We start from the raw sequence: 17,230 nt of genomic DNA on the forward strand, positions 1-17,230 counted from the left end.
CCGGGCGGCGGGAGCGGGGGGCGGCGGGAGCGGCTTCGGCCTCGGCCGGAGACTGAGGCGAAGGCGGCGGCGAAAGAGGTGGAGGAGGAGAGACGACGGTGGCGGCGAAGGCGATGGCGACGCGGGGCACATGAGGCGGCGGCCGGCGGGACGGGCCGAGGCCCGGCGGAGGAGGCGGCTCCGGGGGACCCCGCCGGCCGGTGAGGGGCGGCCGTAGGGCCGGCTGAGAGGCAGCGGGCCAGGGGCGGGGCCCGAGGGGAGGCGGGAGAACTTGTGAGGAGGCTGGAGAGGGGTCTGGGGCCCGGCGGAGAGCGCGGCGGGGGGCGAGTGGAGGGAGAGGACGCCACCGAGGGCTTCCCGCCGAGCCCCGAGGGGGCGTCGCGACCCGCTGCCCCCGGCGCGCCCTCCCCCTTTGTCCCCAGACGCGCGGTTCCCAAATTGGGAGGGAAAACGGCTCGGCGGTGGGCCCGGGCCGCGGCGGTCGCGCCGGGTGGGCGGGGAGCCCGGAGGACCTGGGCGCGCACTTCGGCGGTGCTCGCAACTCCTCGGGCGGTTAGGGGCGCAGGGCCGAGCCGGGGCGCTTCGCGGGCTGGTCTTTGTCTCCGGATGCTCGGCCCCTGACATCTCTCCGGGCGGCGTGCCGTTCGTCTGGCTCTTTACTCGAACATCCCTGCCGGGACTCCCGTCTCCGTGAATGTTTGAGAGATGTAGTTCGCGGGCTTGGAAGTGAGGGGACCGGGGAATATGGTAATCGCCTCTCGGTTAACACGTTTTTGTTTTTAAAACTTAAAATGATTTTTTTTTTTCCCGCTTGGTGAAACTTTGAACGACCGGTATGTTTGTGTGTGTGTTTTTTTTCCTCCTTCTGTCTCCAGATTCAAAATTACGGGAAGGCGCTAACACGGTGATTGTGGCCAGTTGTGTGGTTGGCGGCTGCTGTTGGAGCTTTGAGTTGAAAAGATTTACGTGATTGTGTGGTTTAGAATTGTTTGTTCTTTTCTTTTCTTTTTGCGACTAAGATTGGGATTACTTTTTCTTTGGGAAATGGGCGGATTTGATTTACCCTTTGAAGGAATTTTTGTTCATTGAGAACCTGCAGTAGTACAGATTTCATTGTGCTCGCGCTTTACTTTGTTAGCGTCAAGACTACTTTGTGGGATCGAATAAATCAAGTTACAATAAGTTCTGGATAAGCGTTATCTTGTATGCCTGATCAGTCTAAAAATTATCATACGTTCGTGTTGTCTATATGTTCCAGTGAATATATGTGAAAGTGTTGTAGAAATCAAACTGTATATGTGAAAAGGATTTTAATTCTCCTATCAACGGAGTACATTAACATCTGTAGAAAAAAAGACAATGTAATTTAGGAATCAAATCCTTTACTCCAAAAGAGGGCTTTAGGTATCATCCAGAATAAGAATGCAGAAAAAGAAAACTTAACTCCTGAGCTCCTGACTAAAAAACGTGAATTGTAATTATGTTTGCTGCGTTTGTGTGTGTTTATTTTTTGGATTTTACCATAGTTTTGTGTATTGCAGTTGCTTTGGATTCCCTAAGTGCTATGTAATGGCAGAATTAAAGAAACAATGTGAACCAAGTCTTCTGGGTGAAAGGTAAAAAGCTCTGGTAAACAAGTCTCTGTCTTAGTTTTCACCAGATCATTGTGAGCAGAGTGTTGTAGGAAAAGTACATTTTGAAGAGAATATATGGTAGTTATATGAAATTCTCCTTTTATTATTTGTCCTGATTTATGAAGAATGGTTTGATACTATTTACTAACTGTTGGGTCCTTTTCCCAAGCATTTCAAACATCCTTTCCAAATATCAGTGTTCTTAACTTTTAAGGTTGTGTGACTTTTGAATTGGTTTTCTTTTTTTATTTATTTAGCTGCACTGAGTCTCCCTTGCGGCATGTGGGATCTAGTTCCCTGACCAGGTATCCAACCCAGGCCCCCTTCGTTGGGAGCTCAGAGTCTTAGCCACTGGACCACCAGGGAAGCCCCTTAAATTGGTTTTCTATTTGTGCTAGCAGCCACAATGCTCTTAAAAAGGAGCAAAGGACTGAGTAACATTCTGTTCAGTCTATGAAGGTAGAATTGAGTTTCAGCCTTTAATTGAAAAGGTTTAAGAAGTTAACATATTTTTAGTATAATAATCTTATTTATAAATGCTGCTGTCCCTTACTAATTTTTATTATTTCATATCTGTATAAATTAGCCAAAGTGAAAGGATTCTGGGTAGGTCTCTGATTAGCTACTCCTTTCCTCACCGCCCCTTCAGGATTCACCTATCAATTCATTAATTGGGATCCTAGACTACAAAGTAGATAATTAAAATTCAGAGCATCTTTTTCTCAATAAATACCTAGTTCCATGATTTTATTCAGTGCAAAGTGATGAGTTCCAAAAAAGCTGGAACTCTTTTTTTAAGTTCACATTTCAAAGTAAATGAAGTGTTTTCTTTTGTATTTTGTTTTTTAAATATTAATTTGCATAGTTGAGTGCAGCTGGAAGTATCATTACTTATTTCTGAACTTGTGCTTTTTTTGTGACATAGAAGTTTGTGTGGCTCCTATCCAAAATGCCTAGCAAAAATTTAGGCAAAGATAGGATGGAGTTACTTTTCTTTTTTTCTTTGGGGGACCATTTCTTTGAGAATACATATAAGATAGGTTTTAGCTGATACCATTAACCTGAAACTTAACACATAGAAAACAGTTTTGAGCTGTTAATATCAGCAAAGTGTCAGCAGTTGTTTTTCAAGCATATTACTGCAGCTTATTAGTTTGTGTGGAAGTAAGGACCTATTTGGTTAAGTCTGCGCACCACTATTTTCTACAGCTGTCAAGAATGAATGACCAGTCATTCTGACTGGCATATGGTAGAGAACACTTGGGTTTATCATTCAGGTCAAAAAAGTGTTGCCTGATGAGGTGTTTTTTTTTTCTTTTTTTTCCTGAAGACAAGGATGAGATCTTTATTTCTGTAGAATGAGTAGAACTCTTAGCTAAAGCCTGTTCTGTGAGGCTATATTGCTGTGACACTAGCAGAATTTGGACAAAAGTGTTCTGGTGCCCATTTATTCAGTGCAGTTCTCTTTTCAGTCATGTACCTATGGTAAGCGTTGAACTAGATGCTGAAGATTCAAAGATGAATGTTGTTTGGATTTTGCTCTCAAAATGCTTAGAGTTTAACATGCCAAAAAGGTTTAGCAATCTGGAAATTATGTAAAATCTTTGAAACAAAAAAAAAATGTATAGGATTTCAGAGGTTTTGTTTTTTCTCTATAGAGATAGAATCAACTTCTTATCCTATTGTCCTCTAAATTGTAGTTAAGTCTCAGATAGTCATAAAAATTTTCAGCTACATCTTGCAGGGATTTGTCAGGTTTGATGGAATTTATTGTTACTTAACCAAGTTACAGCATTCCTTTTGGGAATGTTCAGAGTGAAGTGGGTCTGGACTCTTGTCTATTTTTAGGGAATTCCCCTTTACTCATTCTTGGACCTTAGATTCCTAATTGCCCATCTAGAGTAGGTGTTATTTGGATTGGAAAATTTCCTTCCTGAAATAGTTTCTTCTCTTAGTTTTCTGATTTTCCTTCCCTGCTCTCTGGCTATTCCTTCAGGTCTCCTCCACCGCCCCCAAGATCTTTAATTGATGGTCTCTTTCAAGTCTTGGTCCTTAGTCTGCCTCCCTTCTCTAATCTTAACCATTCTCTGCCTTCAGTTACCACATATTTTTTGTTGTTTTTTTTTAAAATAGTTATTTATTTTTATTTATTTGACTACGCCAAGTCTTAGTTGTGTCACACAGAATCTTTTAGCTGAGGCATGGGGAACTCTCAGTTATGGCATGTGGGATCTCGATCCCTGACCAGGGATCAAACCTGGGCCCCCTGCATGAGGAGTGTGGAGTCTTAGCCACTGGACCACCAGGGAAATCCCACCATATATTTTTAATACAACCAATTTTTTTTAAAAATCTATAGTTCAGACCCTTTTCTGATCCCAGCTGTCTGCTCAGTCAGCATCTCCACTTACTCAGGTAGTTTGAATTGAGTTGCCCAGAGTGAACTCTTGATCTTGGTTCCAAACCTACACCTCCTTCACTGTACCCTGTTTCATTAAGTGGCTCTGTCAACAACTTACTGAAGCCAGATTCTTGCAGTTTTCTTTCCACCTCTAGTTTCCCCATCCTAGTCTTGGCCATCTTTTCCTACGACAGTTATTATAGTCAATTTTAAATGGTCTTTCCTTGTTTTTTCACTCCTGTTTAAAAAAGCAAAAAAATACAGTATTACCAGTATAGTTGAAGTCTTCTGTTTCCTTACCTGATTGCACCTCCTCTCCCCTGACAACCACTGTTGTGGGCCTCCTAACCAGAGGTAATCACCAACCTGAATTTATTATTCTCTTGTGTTTCTTCATACTTCTATGTATGTATATGCAGTATACTCTAATCTACTCCTCTCACATCAGCTAAAATTGTCTTTAAAAAGCAAATTTAATCGAGTCACTTATCTGAAAACTTCTGTTCTCCCTTTAAAGCCTTCAGTCTTCATTTTTAACATGATGTGATCTGGCCTTGCTACTTCTCCAGCATCATTTATTTTTACTTGCTTTCTTGTAGTATATGGTCTAGCTATACAGATCTTTTTTCCCCCATTCACTGAAGGTTCAGAGCTCACCCAACAGCCTTTCTACATGCTGTAGCTAATCTCTCTGTCTGGAAAGCAGCTCTTCATTCTTCAGAACTTGCTTCACTGTGTACTGTGCTGTGCTTAGTCGCTCAGTCATGTCCAACTCTTTGCCACCCCTCGGGGCTCCTCTGTCCATGGGGATTCTCCAGACAATACTGGAGTGGGTTGCCATGCCCTCCTCCAGGGGATCTTCCAAAGCTAGGGATCGAACCCAGGTCTCCTGCATTGCAGGTGGATTCTTTATTGTCTGAGCCACCGGGGAAGCCCATATTAGATTAGGACTGTCTTATAGCAACTTGCACTTCCCTTATGTAGGATAGATCACAATTTTAATTAGTTTAATTATTTGTATAGTACCTATTTCATCATTAGACTATACTTTTTTTTTCTGTCACACCTCCTGGCTTGAGGGATTTTAGTTCCTTGACCAGGAATTGAACTCAGGCCCCAGCAGTAAAAGTTCAGAGTCCAAACCACTGGACTGCCAGGGGGGTTATATGCCGTAAACTATACTTTATATGCCATAAAGTCAAGAGAAATGTCTGTCTTGGATGGCCGATATCCCTAGCAGCTAGTTCATAGTTCATTTATGTATTCAACAATTATTTGGATGTTTACTAATGTCTTTTTTATTTGTAGTCACCAGTGGTAATGAAGTAACTTCTGTCAGAGTTTTTGTTCTAACTAGAAGTCTTATTCTTCTTATTATTATTATTTTGCATTTTTGGTCTTATATGCCAATACAGTGCTAGGTTTATAGTTACTGATGTAAACTTACTTGTATCCATGGCCTGATCAGTCTTAAGCGGTTTTAATAAACCAAAATACTATGATCACCTATGCTGTAATATACATAGTGGAGACTCTTGCCTCCCAGGAAGATAATCACAGGCTTAGGCAGGTTGTCAGATGGAATAAAGAAATTGAAGAAGAGTTTTTTCTTTTTTTTTTTAAAAGATATTTCATTTATTTATTTGACTGTACCAGGTCTTAGTTGCAGCATGTAAGATCTTCATAGTTGCAGCAAGTGAAATCTAGTTCCCTCACCAGGGATGTAACCCTGCGCTTTGTATTGGGAACTCGGAGTCCCAGCCACTGGGACCACCAGGGACGTCCTGAAGATTAGCTTTGTTTTTTTTTTTACATAGTTTACCTAGTTGTGATTTTAATTTCTTCTTGTTTGCTGGACCAAGAGTCAGTATAAATAATGTCCTAAGAAACTTGGACATATTATGCAATTATACATTAAGGCTGGCATTGATAGTTTTGTACTTGAGTATTTCACTTCATTGAATTAAAAAATTTTTTAAAATATGTAATTACATAGTACAAAATCAAAGGTGTGAGAGGATTTACAGTGAAAAACAAGCCTTCCTCTATTCTCTTCTCAGTTACTCAGATTTCTTCTTTCTGCTGAAGCAATTACTGTTTGCTTTTTGTGTGTGTGAATTCTTTCAGAATATCCATACACTCAGTATCCCCCCAAATAGCATACTGTACACACTGGTCTATATCCTGCATTTTCCACTCACATATCTTAGTTTATTTCTTATTATTACCAACACAGCGGACTTTTTCTTTTTTCCATTACTAGATGTGCTGTAATTTGTTTACGGAGTCTCTTATTGATAGCCTTTACATTGTTTCCAGACTGTTACCAACAGTAGTGCAGTGAATATTCTTGTGCAATATTTTATATATCTGAACATTTCATTAGATAAATATTGAGCACTGCAATTGCTTGCTGGATCAGAAAGTTTGTGCATTTTCAATTTTGATGGATATTCCATCTTGTCTTTTATAGAAGCTTACCATTTTACCCCACTTCTAGTAAAGCACAAAGAATGCCTATTTATGGGCTTCCCTGGTGGCTCCGTGGGTAAAGAATCTGCCTACAATTCGGGACACCTGGGTTCGATCCCTGGGTTGGGAAGATCCCCTGGAGTAGGGCATGGCAACCCACTCCAATATTCTTGCCTGGAGAATCCCCATGGACACAGAAGCCTGTCGGGCTACAGTCCGTGGGGTCACAAAGAGTCAGACAAGACTGAGTGACTAAGCACGCACACACCTTATCAGTGATCTGTTATCAATTTAAAATTTTTTTCCAGTTGGACAAACGAAAAGTAGTATATTGGTACAGTTTTAATTGTAAATCCTAATTACAAGTGATATTGAATATCTTTTCATGCCATATTATTAAAAGCCATTTACATTTCTCTTCATTGAAGGTTTTTTTTTTTAATTGAAGTGTAGTTGATTTACAATGTTGTGTTAGTTTCCAGTGTACAACAGAGTGATTCAGGTATATATATTTATGTGTGTTCTTTTTCAGATACTTTTCCATTATGGTTTATCATAAGATATTGAATACGGTTCCTTGTGCTGTACAGTTGGACCTTGCTATTTATCTGTTGTATATATAGTAGTTAGTATCTGCTAATCCGAAACTCTGAATTTATCTCCCCTCCCGTTGCCCCTTTGGTAGCATGAATTTGTTTTCTGTATCTGCGTTGCATATTTCTATCGAGGTTGTTTGTTTGTTTGTTTAATTATCTGTTGGAGCTCTTTATGTGTTAGAGAACTTAGGCTTTTCTTTTAAGAATTGCAAATAATTTTAAGCATTTAGTATATCTTTTGAGTTCTGTATAGTATTTTCTAGCTTTCTAGAATTTATAATTTGTCAATTCTTTCATTTGACATCTCAGTAGTTTCATTTTAGAAAAGTCTTTACTACCTAGCTTTTTAAGAAAAAATGTTCATTTCATCTAGCTTATTGCTTTGCTTTTAATTTGAAATCTTTGATCTATTTGGAACCTAAAGATCAAACTTTTATGTTTAATTTTTTCTATATACCTACCCATAGTAGTTCAATATCATTTATTGAATGTTCCATCTTTTTCCTGTTAGTTTGAAATGCCACCTGTATCATACATTTTCTCAGATGTATTTAGGTCTTCTGAGCTTTATTCTGTTCCAGTCTTCTAATCATTTTGCCAATTCCACCTTTTAAAGTTATTATAACTTCATAATATATATCTAGAGAAGCTTGTGTGCCCTTGTTTCTCTTTCTGAAATTTCCCAACCATTCTTACTATTTAATTTTACACATTAAATTTAGAATTAGTCTGGTTCCAGAGAAATTCTACTGGTATTGTTAGAAATCAAGATCGAATTAAATTTAGATTAATTTAAGAACTAATATTTTTTTTTAGTTATATAACTTGTATATCACTGTCAGTTTTTTCAGTGACCTTCTGTTTGGTCTTAAAACTAAATACTAAATTCACATAGTATAGGAAAAAGATCATTAGGTCTTGAGTTGTGTTTTAGTCTTTACAGCTAATTTGTTGGGTGATCTTAAGCAAGCCATTATGATCTTTAGTATTCTCTTTAGCAAAATATGGGTATTAATCTCATACTGTGGCGCTGGTGCCAGTGCAGAAGCCATAAGAGTCGCGGGTTCAATTCCTGAGTTGGAAAGATCCCCTGGAGGAGGGCATGGCAACCCACTCCAGTACTCTTGCTTGGAGAATCCCATGGACAGAGGAGCCTGGCAGGCTGAAGTCCATGGGATTGCAGAGAGTGGGAAGCAGCTGAGCACACGTGCACATTCTCATCGTTCAGAGTGAAAGCTTTGTATTTATTATAGGTTGAGCAATTCAAGCAGATGTGCACTTCTCAGATTTACTTGGAAAGGAAAGTTTTATTTTTAAGTTTGGAAAAATTAGTAGAAATTGGTGGAATGTCTCCATTCTTACTGAATTGTGTGTCTGAAGCCACTGTCACCTATCATACTTGAGGGTGGGAAAGGAAAATATGTTTATGATTTGAGGTATATCCTGGGAGGAAAATTATGTATATGTAGCTTGAATAGATTTATTTTGGTTGCCAGTTAATTATGGTTATTAGTTCAGGGAGATATTTAAAGTGACCTTAGCATTTTGAACCCCAGGTAAAATGCTCTTAGTAGTTAGAAGGTTTAGTTTCTACTGCTTTTTATTTATTTTGCCTCAGAAAACTTTTTTGCCTTTTGGTTCAAACTTACATACATGTCAGTGTAGTTTCTGGTTTTTTTTAAGCTATGATAACTCTTCTGTGATACAGTCTCCTAATTACTTTAGCTATGCTGGGTGTTTGTCAGGGACTGCCCTTGGTTGCTGCGCCAGGGCTTCTGACTGTGGTGACTCTCTTCTTGGGGAGCACCGACTCTAGATGTGCAGGCATCAGTAGCTGTGGAGCATGGGCTTTGTTTCCCTGAGGCATGGGCTTTGTTTGCCTGAGGCATGTGGAATCTTCCCAAACCAGGGATGGAATCCGTGTCCCCCGCACTGGCAGGGTGATTCCTATCCACCGTACCACCAGGGAAGTACCAGTGTAGTTTGTTTTGTTTTTTTTTAAGGCGCACAGGCTTAGTTGCTCTGTGGCATGGGGGGGTCTTCCTGGATCAGGGATTGAATCCATGTCTCCTGCATTGGCAGGCGGATTCTTCACCAGGGAAGTCCCCCCAGTGTAGTTTCTTCAGATAGGAAAATGGAGATGAGATCTGTGCTCAGAATAGTTCCCTTAGCAAAGCCTTAAAGTAACCGTTATTTTGGTTTTAAAAACTCCATTTAGGGCAGTATATTAACATTCAGTGCCTTCTCTCAGGAGATAAATCTTTTGGGTTTGCACTGAATCTCATGGGCACATTCTTATCCCAACAGAAGAATCCTTGATATGAAGTGAAGTGATTAGGACAGGAAGTATGAGTTTTGTAACATTTTCACATGCCAGGCAAACATTTAATAGAATTCATAATGGACACTGGAATGTTTTTGGTGGCTGTTTTAATAATCATTTTCTCAAATAGAGGTGGCTCCAATTATTCAGTATCAGACACTCCTAACCAGCAGGTAGCAATGGCACAGTGCCAACAACTATGCGTTTCAAGGAAGTATTGAAGATGTTAATTTTCTGTGTTGCTTCTGAACCACTTTAGAGTGCATCTCTAAAGAAATGAGAAGAGCAACGTTATGATACTAACTGCATATAAGATATGTCAGAGAACTAATAACTTTTGATATATCCTTACAAATTAAGAATTACTCTGTTGCCTCATCATCCTATATTTTGCTCTAGGGTGAAATTTTATATAAGTTCTTTCCTGGATCCCTTTATGCAGGAGCAGTGCAGTAATTGTATCAAAGATTCTATGAGATAGTTAACTTTTCTGTGATATATTCATTATTTAATTAGGTCCTTATGAATGTAAAATATGTATGTATGCAAATATTATGAAATTTGTACCCTGACCTATTTTTTAAATTTCTCTTGGGGCTTTTGTTGCATATGAAAGCTTTGCCAGCTTCATTATTACATGTTTATTGTAGAAGATACTGAAAAGCAAATAATACAGTAATCATCAAATATCCATCCACATTTCCATTCAGATATATTATATTGTGAATTTTTTTTATTAGATTTTTTTGTTTCTCTACTACATATGAGCATTTTCCCACACAAACATTTTTAAAAAACAGATCACAAATTGGCAGGCTTTATTCAGCTAATAATGTATCTGGCTCAGTATTACTTAAATATTTATTTTTCATATTAGTTGCCAACATGAAAAAAGGAAAAAAACAGACAGGTAGAAGTGCAAATTGATAAACCCCCGTAAAAAAGGAACTAATCTGCTTAGGCTGACATATGTGCACCACACAGCTAGCAACTCTGGGTCTAGGCATTCAACACAACATACATGCATTCACTGGAAGACACACTTGGTATGTTCACAGTGGCATTGTGCATAATAGCTTCAAACTGGAAGCTACTCAAATGCCCATCAGCAGTAGAATGGATAGATTGTGATATATGCACACAATGGCAAAATAATAAAGCAAAGAGAATGAGTAGACTAGAGCTAAATGCAACAAGACTATGACTCTCAGCAGATGCTGAATCAGACACAAAAGTGTATTCTTTATGATTCTGATATAAGAGAATTCATTCTGTGAGCCCATTTGTGTAAAGGTCAAGGATAGTTTAAACCAGTGAGTCTCGGTGTGGTATAATATTGTTTCCCAAGGGGCATTTGGCAGTGTCTGGAGACGTCTTTGGTTGTCACAGCTGGAAGAAGCCAGGGATGCTGCGATCCATTCTGCAATGCATAGGACAATCTCTCACAACAAAGTATTACCCAATCTGTCAATAATGATGATTTCTCTTAGGTAGGAAGGGGGCATAATTATGGCTGGTAATGCTTTGTTCTTAATTTCAGTGCTGGTTACATGGTTATGTGAAAATTCATTGATCTGCACATTTCTGTTTGTGTACCTTTCTGTGCTTCCCTGATAGCTCAGTTGGTAAAGAATCTGCCTGCAATGCAGGAGACCCCAGTTCGATTTCTGGGTTGGGAGGATCCACTGGAGAAGGGATAGGCTATCCATTCCAGTATTCTTGGGCTTCCCTTGTGGCTCAGCTGATAGAATCTGCCTGCAATGTGGGAGACCTGGGTTCGATTCCTGGGTTGGGAAGATCCACTGGAGAAGGGAAAGGCTACCCATTCCAGTATCCTGGCCTGGAGAACTCCATGGACTGTGTAGTGTGTGGAGTTGCAAAGAGTCGGACACGACTGGGCGACTTTCACTTTTACCTTTCTGTAGGTATTTTATACTTTAATCAAAAAAGTATCCCCAAATTGGGCTTCACATAAAAATCCAGGTTAAAGACTTATTTTGAAAGCTGTGACATTCTGATGACTGCAATGGCTGAAGCTGGTAAGCAGTAGCCCCTTTAGTTGGTCCTTGTGTTGTCCAGGCCCCAGTGTTCTGTTTCAGTTACTTGTGTCACTTACTGGTATCTAGATGTATAGAAAATGTCTTAAGCGGCTTTTCTGAGGTATAATTCACACACTGTACAGTTCACCTGTTTAAAATGTACTTCAATATTTTTAGTAGACTCACTGGGTTGTTTAGCCTTCACCACAGTTTAATTTTAGAATATTTTCATTCCCTTCAAAAGAAACCCTGTACCTGTTATCAGTTACTCTCTACTCCTCCCCATGCTTCTCAGTCCTAGGCAACCACTAATCTACTTTTTGTCCCTGTATAGTTGTTTGAATTTTGTAATCTCTGTCCTAAAACAAGATTTTTGGAAGGACTGATGTTGAAGCTGAAACTCCAATACTTTGGCCACCTGATGTGAAGAGCTGACTCATTGGAAAAGACCCTGATGCTGGGAAAGATTGAAGGCAGGAGGAGAAGGGGACGACAGAGAATGAGATGGTTGGATGGCATCACTGACTCAATGGACATGAGTTTGGGTAAACTCCGCGAGTTGGTGATGAACAGGGAGGCCTGGCGTATTGCAGTCCTTGGGGTCGCAAAGAGTCGGACACGATTGAGCGACTGAACTGAACTAAAAACAAGATTTATAATGGTTGTGCAATATTTCTTCATAGAGATTATATCATAAGTTACATAAAATTCTTATTTTATTGGGCATTTATTTAAGGTAAATTACTAGATGTGTTACTGATTAAAGGACATAAAACATTTAAAAATTTCTGGTGAATATTACCATAATACCTTCCAAAAAGGTTGTACCAGTCCAGCCTCACCATCACTGTATGATAATGTTTTTTGCAAACTTTGTATTGTGACCCTAGTCATATCAGAAATGTTAAATGTTTATTTTTGTTTTTCCCTAGACATGTCATTTTCCTAGACTGTTTGTTGTTCATTTGATTTGACCTAAGCTTTAAGCTGTTTTGGACTAGTGTACCAATACTGTCCTTTTTTACATGAAGACAGTACCACTTACGATGCACTGTGAATGAACACATTATCCCAGGTTCCCCATACTTCTCCAGCTGGTTCCTGAAGGTTCTTACATTCAAATAGAATGGCTTTTTGCCAGCACAAATTGACACTTCATCCCACAATGGTGTATTTTGTTTCCTTGTTAGTTAATAGGGCCAAGATACTTGCCTTTATTTTATAATTTGACTTATAACAAATTTTAAATATTTGTTTTTCAAATATGGTTCATAGCCAGAGCTCTTTTGAAAAACACGTTGTTTTCCTGTTTGTAATACATAGATTACTGTTTGTAATACATAGATTAGAGCTACCATAATGCTTTTGCTGAGAAATTGTGACTAGCTAGTTATTAAATATCTATTATCACTCATGCAGAATTAACTTCCATTTAAAACGTTCCAGTTAAACAAAACTTCATTGTAAACCCTTTAATTGATTCCCTGTGTCTGCACATAAAGCAGTCTCATTCAGGAGTGTGAATCACTAGCACAATTCTTAGTGGATCACTCAGCTCATAATCTGGGAGGCCCAGATAGTTAATACTTGAGAATCATGATGAGTCAATATGGAAATTTTTAAGTTTAGTCCAACTTGCGGATTTCTGGGATGACTGTTTGGAAAATGCCTTTTTGAAAATTTGATGTCTTAATATTGTTCAGTTTCACTGCTTGTTACTTTGCTTCTTTCCTGTTCCTGGAGTTCTGAATTCCACATAATTTATTGGTTGTTTTGTGAAAAGTGCTCTGCCTGAGTTGATTTTCATCAACTGTTAAGGACCTTAGTAATGATCTGATGTGATATTTTTCGCTTAATTCACAAATGAAAAAGTGGAAAGAAATATTTATTCCTGAAGTGCCTGTTAGACTCTCTTGGCTCTCAGGTCAGGGCTTACTCTCAGTTTCATAAAAGTCAAGGTTAGAATCACTTTACTTCCCTGGTGGCTCAGACGGTAAAGCGTCTGCCTACAGTCTGCCTACAGAGACCTGGGTTCGATCCCTGTGTCAGGAAGATCCCCTGGAGAAAGAAATGGCAACCCACTCCAGTACTCTTGCTATTAGTTCATCCTGGATTTTTGTTTAGAAAAGGAATTAAGATTTTTAAGTGAAAATGAAAGTGTTAGTTGCTCAGTCATGTCCGAGTCTGTGATCCCATGGTCTGTAGCCCACCAGGCTCCTCTGTCTATGGGATTCTCCAGGCAAGAATACCAGGGTGAATAGCCATTCCCTTCTCCAGGGGATCTTCCCAACCCAGGGATCGAACCCAGGTCTCCTGCATTGCAGGCACGTTCTTTGGAGCCACCAGAGAAGCCCAGGTGTTTTTTAATTAGAAGGAGGTTAGGACTTGCCTGGTGATCCAGTGGCTAAGACTCTGCACTCCCAACATGGGGGGCTCCAGGTTCGATCCCTGGTCAGGGAACTAGATCCCAGATGCTGCAGTTAAGCCCCAGGTTAGTTAAATAAATATTTTTTTTAAAAAAGGAGATTAAAACTTGGCTCTGATCCAACTTGATTGTGCATTTGCAAGACATTTAAAATAGCACTACTTATTTTAATTTTAAAAATTTCCTAGTTACTTCAGTTTACTGAGTATTTAAAAATTGACAAGGGAAAAGTTATATACTTTTTTAGTTCATCTGAATCTCTTGGGAGCTTTTTTTTTTTCCTCTTCATGAGTCTATGAGAAACTTTTCCAAAGAAATATGTAAAATTGATATTTTTGGATTAATGGTGTTTTTGTGGCCAACATTATAGTAAAGAGATTGTAATGGAAAAAATGAGTCAGATAAACTGGAAAGTAAAGCATTTCCCTGTAGAGTCACTGTGCTATAAAAATGTTTAAACTTTAACAGATGATTCCAGTTATTTCTTCTAGTCTTTTGTTATATAGCATATATAACACTGAATACCTCTTTTTATATATATATATAATATATATATTTTATTTGGCTGCACCAAGTCTTAGTTGTGGCATACTGTCTTCAGTTGTGGCATATGGAATCTAGTCCCCTGGAAAGGGATTGAACCTGGGCTCCCTGCATTGGGAGCTTGGAGTCTTAGCCACTGGACCACCAGGGATGTTCGTAAATACCTCGTGAATACAACTGTAATTTTATTAAGTGTTTGTAATTTCTTATAAACTAGTAATACTTTATTGCAAGCTTCTTGATGGTAGTAAATACTAATTGCATGAGTGAATTTTAGTTTTTTTTTTTTTAACTTGTTCATTGTGGTAAAATATCCATAACATGAAATTTACCATAGGTCTGTAGCATTAAGTACATTCACATTGTTGTGCAGCAATCATCTACATCTGTCTCCAGAACTTTATCTTCCCAACTGAAACTCAATTCCCATTAAATGCTAACTCCCCGTTCCTCCTAGCCCCTGGCAATCACCAATCTACTTTCTCTCTCTGTGAGTTTGACTGTTCCAGGGCCCTTTTGTGAGTAGAAACATGTAATATTTGTCCTCTTGTGACTTCTCGCTTAGCCAGCTGTCTCCAAGGTTCATCAGCATTGTAGCATGTGTCAGAATTTCCTTCCTTTTAAGGCTGAATAGCACTGTGGGTATATACCATATTTTGTTTATGTGTTGGTGGATACTGTGTTGCTTCTGCCTTTTGGCTGTTGTGGATAGTACACTGTGAACATGGGTATACAGATACCTGTTTGCACCCTGCTTTAATTTCTTTTAGGTAGACATCCAGAAGTAGAATTTCTGGATCATATGATACTTCTGTATATAATATATTGAGAAAATCATAACATTTTCTGCAGCGCTATACCATTTTACATTGTCAGCAGTGCACAACGATTCCAGTTTCTCCATAACCTTTTCAGCTCTTCTTTCATTTCTTTTAATAGTACCCATCCTTTTGCGTATGAAATGGTACCTCACTATGCGTTTTTTGTCTCATTTGCATTTCCCTAATGATTAATGACAGTTTAAAACGTCTTATAATTTAAACACAGATTAACCCAAGCCTTGTTTGTTTAAAAATGCATTAGAATCATTGGTAAGAGAGTGAGGAAAACAGCATTCTCTTATCCTTGATAGTGGAAATATAAACAGGTACTGGCTTTTTGGAGGAGTCATTTGGTAATACATATTAAAATTTTTTGGAGAGATAGTACATTAAAAAAAAACCTGACTTTTTCTTAATAACACACACAGTTTTTCACAATTTGTACAACTTTGTACCAATTTCTTTTATACAAAGAAATTCTTTTATAAATTTATCCTAAATCTATAATTGGAAATGTGCTTCCCTTTAGCTCAGTTGGTAAAGAATCTGCCTGGCATGCAGGAGTCCTGGTTCAGTCCCTGGGTCAGGAAGATTCCCTGGAGAAGGAAATGGCAACCCATTCCAGACTTCTTCCCTGGAGAATTCCATGGACAGAGGAGCCTGACGGGCTATAGTCCATGGGTTCACAAAGAGTTGGACACGTCAAAGTGACTAACACACACACACAAGGTTTTAAGTATTATCATAAATCATTGTAAACAACTTAAATGTTTAACCGTAAATGTGTTAAATTCTGATTCAGTATGCCTGGGAGTGGAAATCGGGTAAGTAGAACCAGGGAATCGGCATTTTCAGTGAGCATGCTGGATAATTGTGATGAAGGTGGTCTGTGGACCACATTTGAGGAACGTTTACTCATCATTACTTAACATGGCTTACTTTCAGGTTTCATGGTGTGCTAAGCCCCTCTGCAGACTGGCCTTTGACCTCCCTGTTCAGCCTTCTCTGCAGCTACTTCTCAAACATCCTCCGTCATGTTCCAGTCTAAGAGCTGTGTGCCGCTTTTCACTCACGTCATGTTCTCCATCTGCCTTGCCCCTACCTCCCACCCCAGCTCTGCCTGGTGAAACCATACCCATTCTTCAGAGACCCACTTGTCTTCTGCAGTAAGCTTAAACTTCTTTTTCCGGCTTTCAGTTCAGTTCAGGTCAGTCGCTCAGTCGTGTCTGACTCTTTGCGACCCCATGAATCGCAGCACGCCAGGCCTCCCTATCCATCACCATCTCCCGGAGTTCACTCAGACTCACGTCCATCGACTCTGTGATGCCATCCAGCCATCACATCCTCGGTCATCCCCTTCTCCTCCTGCCCCCAGTCCCTCCCAGTATCAGAGTCTTTTCCAATGAGTCAACTCTTTGCACGAGGTGGCCAAAGTACTGGAGCTTCAGCTTTAGCCTCATTCCTTCCAAAGAAATCCCAGGAGTGATCTCCTTCAGAATGGACTGGTTGGATCTCCTTGCAGTCCAAGGGACCCTCAAGAGTCTTCTCCAACACCACAGTTCAAAAAGCATCAATTCTTCGGCGCTCAGCCTTCTTCACAGTCCAACTCTCACATCCATACATGACCACAGGAAAAACCATAGCCTTGACTAGACGGACCTTAGTCGGCAAAGTAATGTCTCTGCTTCTGAATATGCAGTATAATTGACAGCTTATACTTTTTAATCTATAGAAATTAGTCTCTTTTCCTTCTCTGAGTATTTTCACATTTTGTACTTCTATTCCATTCATTGTATTCTGCTCTGAAATAATTGTGTTCATGGACAGTGGACATATTTTATATTTTCTGCCTCCTATAAGTCGATTTAGAGCTTCTGTTGAATGTAACACACATATATTGAGGTATATATGAGGGCTCAGAGAATTTTTAGAAGCATGGACTTTGAAGAAACTAATATTCCAGCAGAAGAAACTGA

General features: G+C 39.4%; 1 protein-coding gene across 2 annotated transcripts in view; it reads left to right on the forward strand.

The window, feature by feature from the left end:
• Positions 1-17,230, forward strand: part of GJC1 (gap junction protein gamma 1) — a 32,112-nt gene continuing 14,882 nt past the window's right edge. Inside the window, exon 1 of one of the 2 annotated variants that reach the window (XM_040245122.1) lies at positions 1-200. The gene's annotated coding sequence lies outside the window, so the exon portion shown is untranslated. Of the gene's footprint in view, positions 201-497; positions 748-17,230 lie in introns of those variants that run through there. The other variant, XM_040245123.1, reaches the window with a different exon arrangement.

Source organism: Oryx dammah, unplaced genomic scaffold, assembly GCF_014754425.2.
Source record: "Oryx dammah isolate SB20612 unplaced genomic scaffold, SCBI_Odam_1.1 HiC_scaffold_8, whole genome shotgun sequence".
NCBI lineage: Eukaryota > Metazoa > Chordata > Mammalia > Artiodactyla > Bovidae > Oryx > Oryx dammah.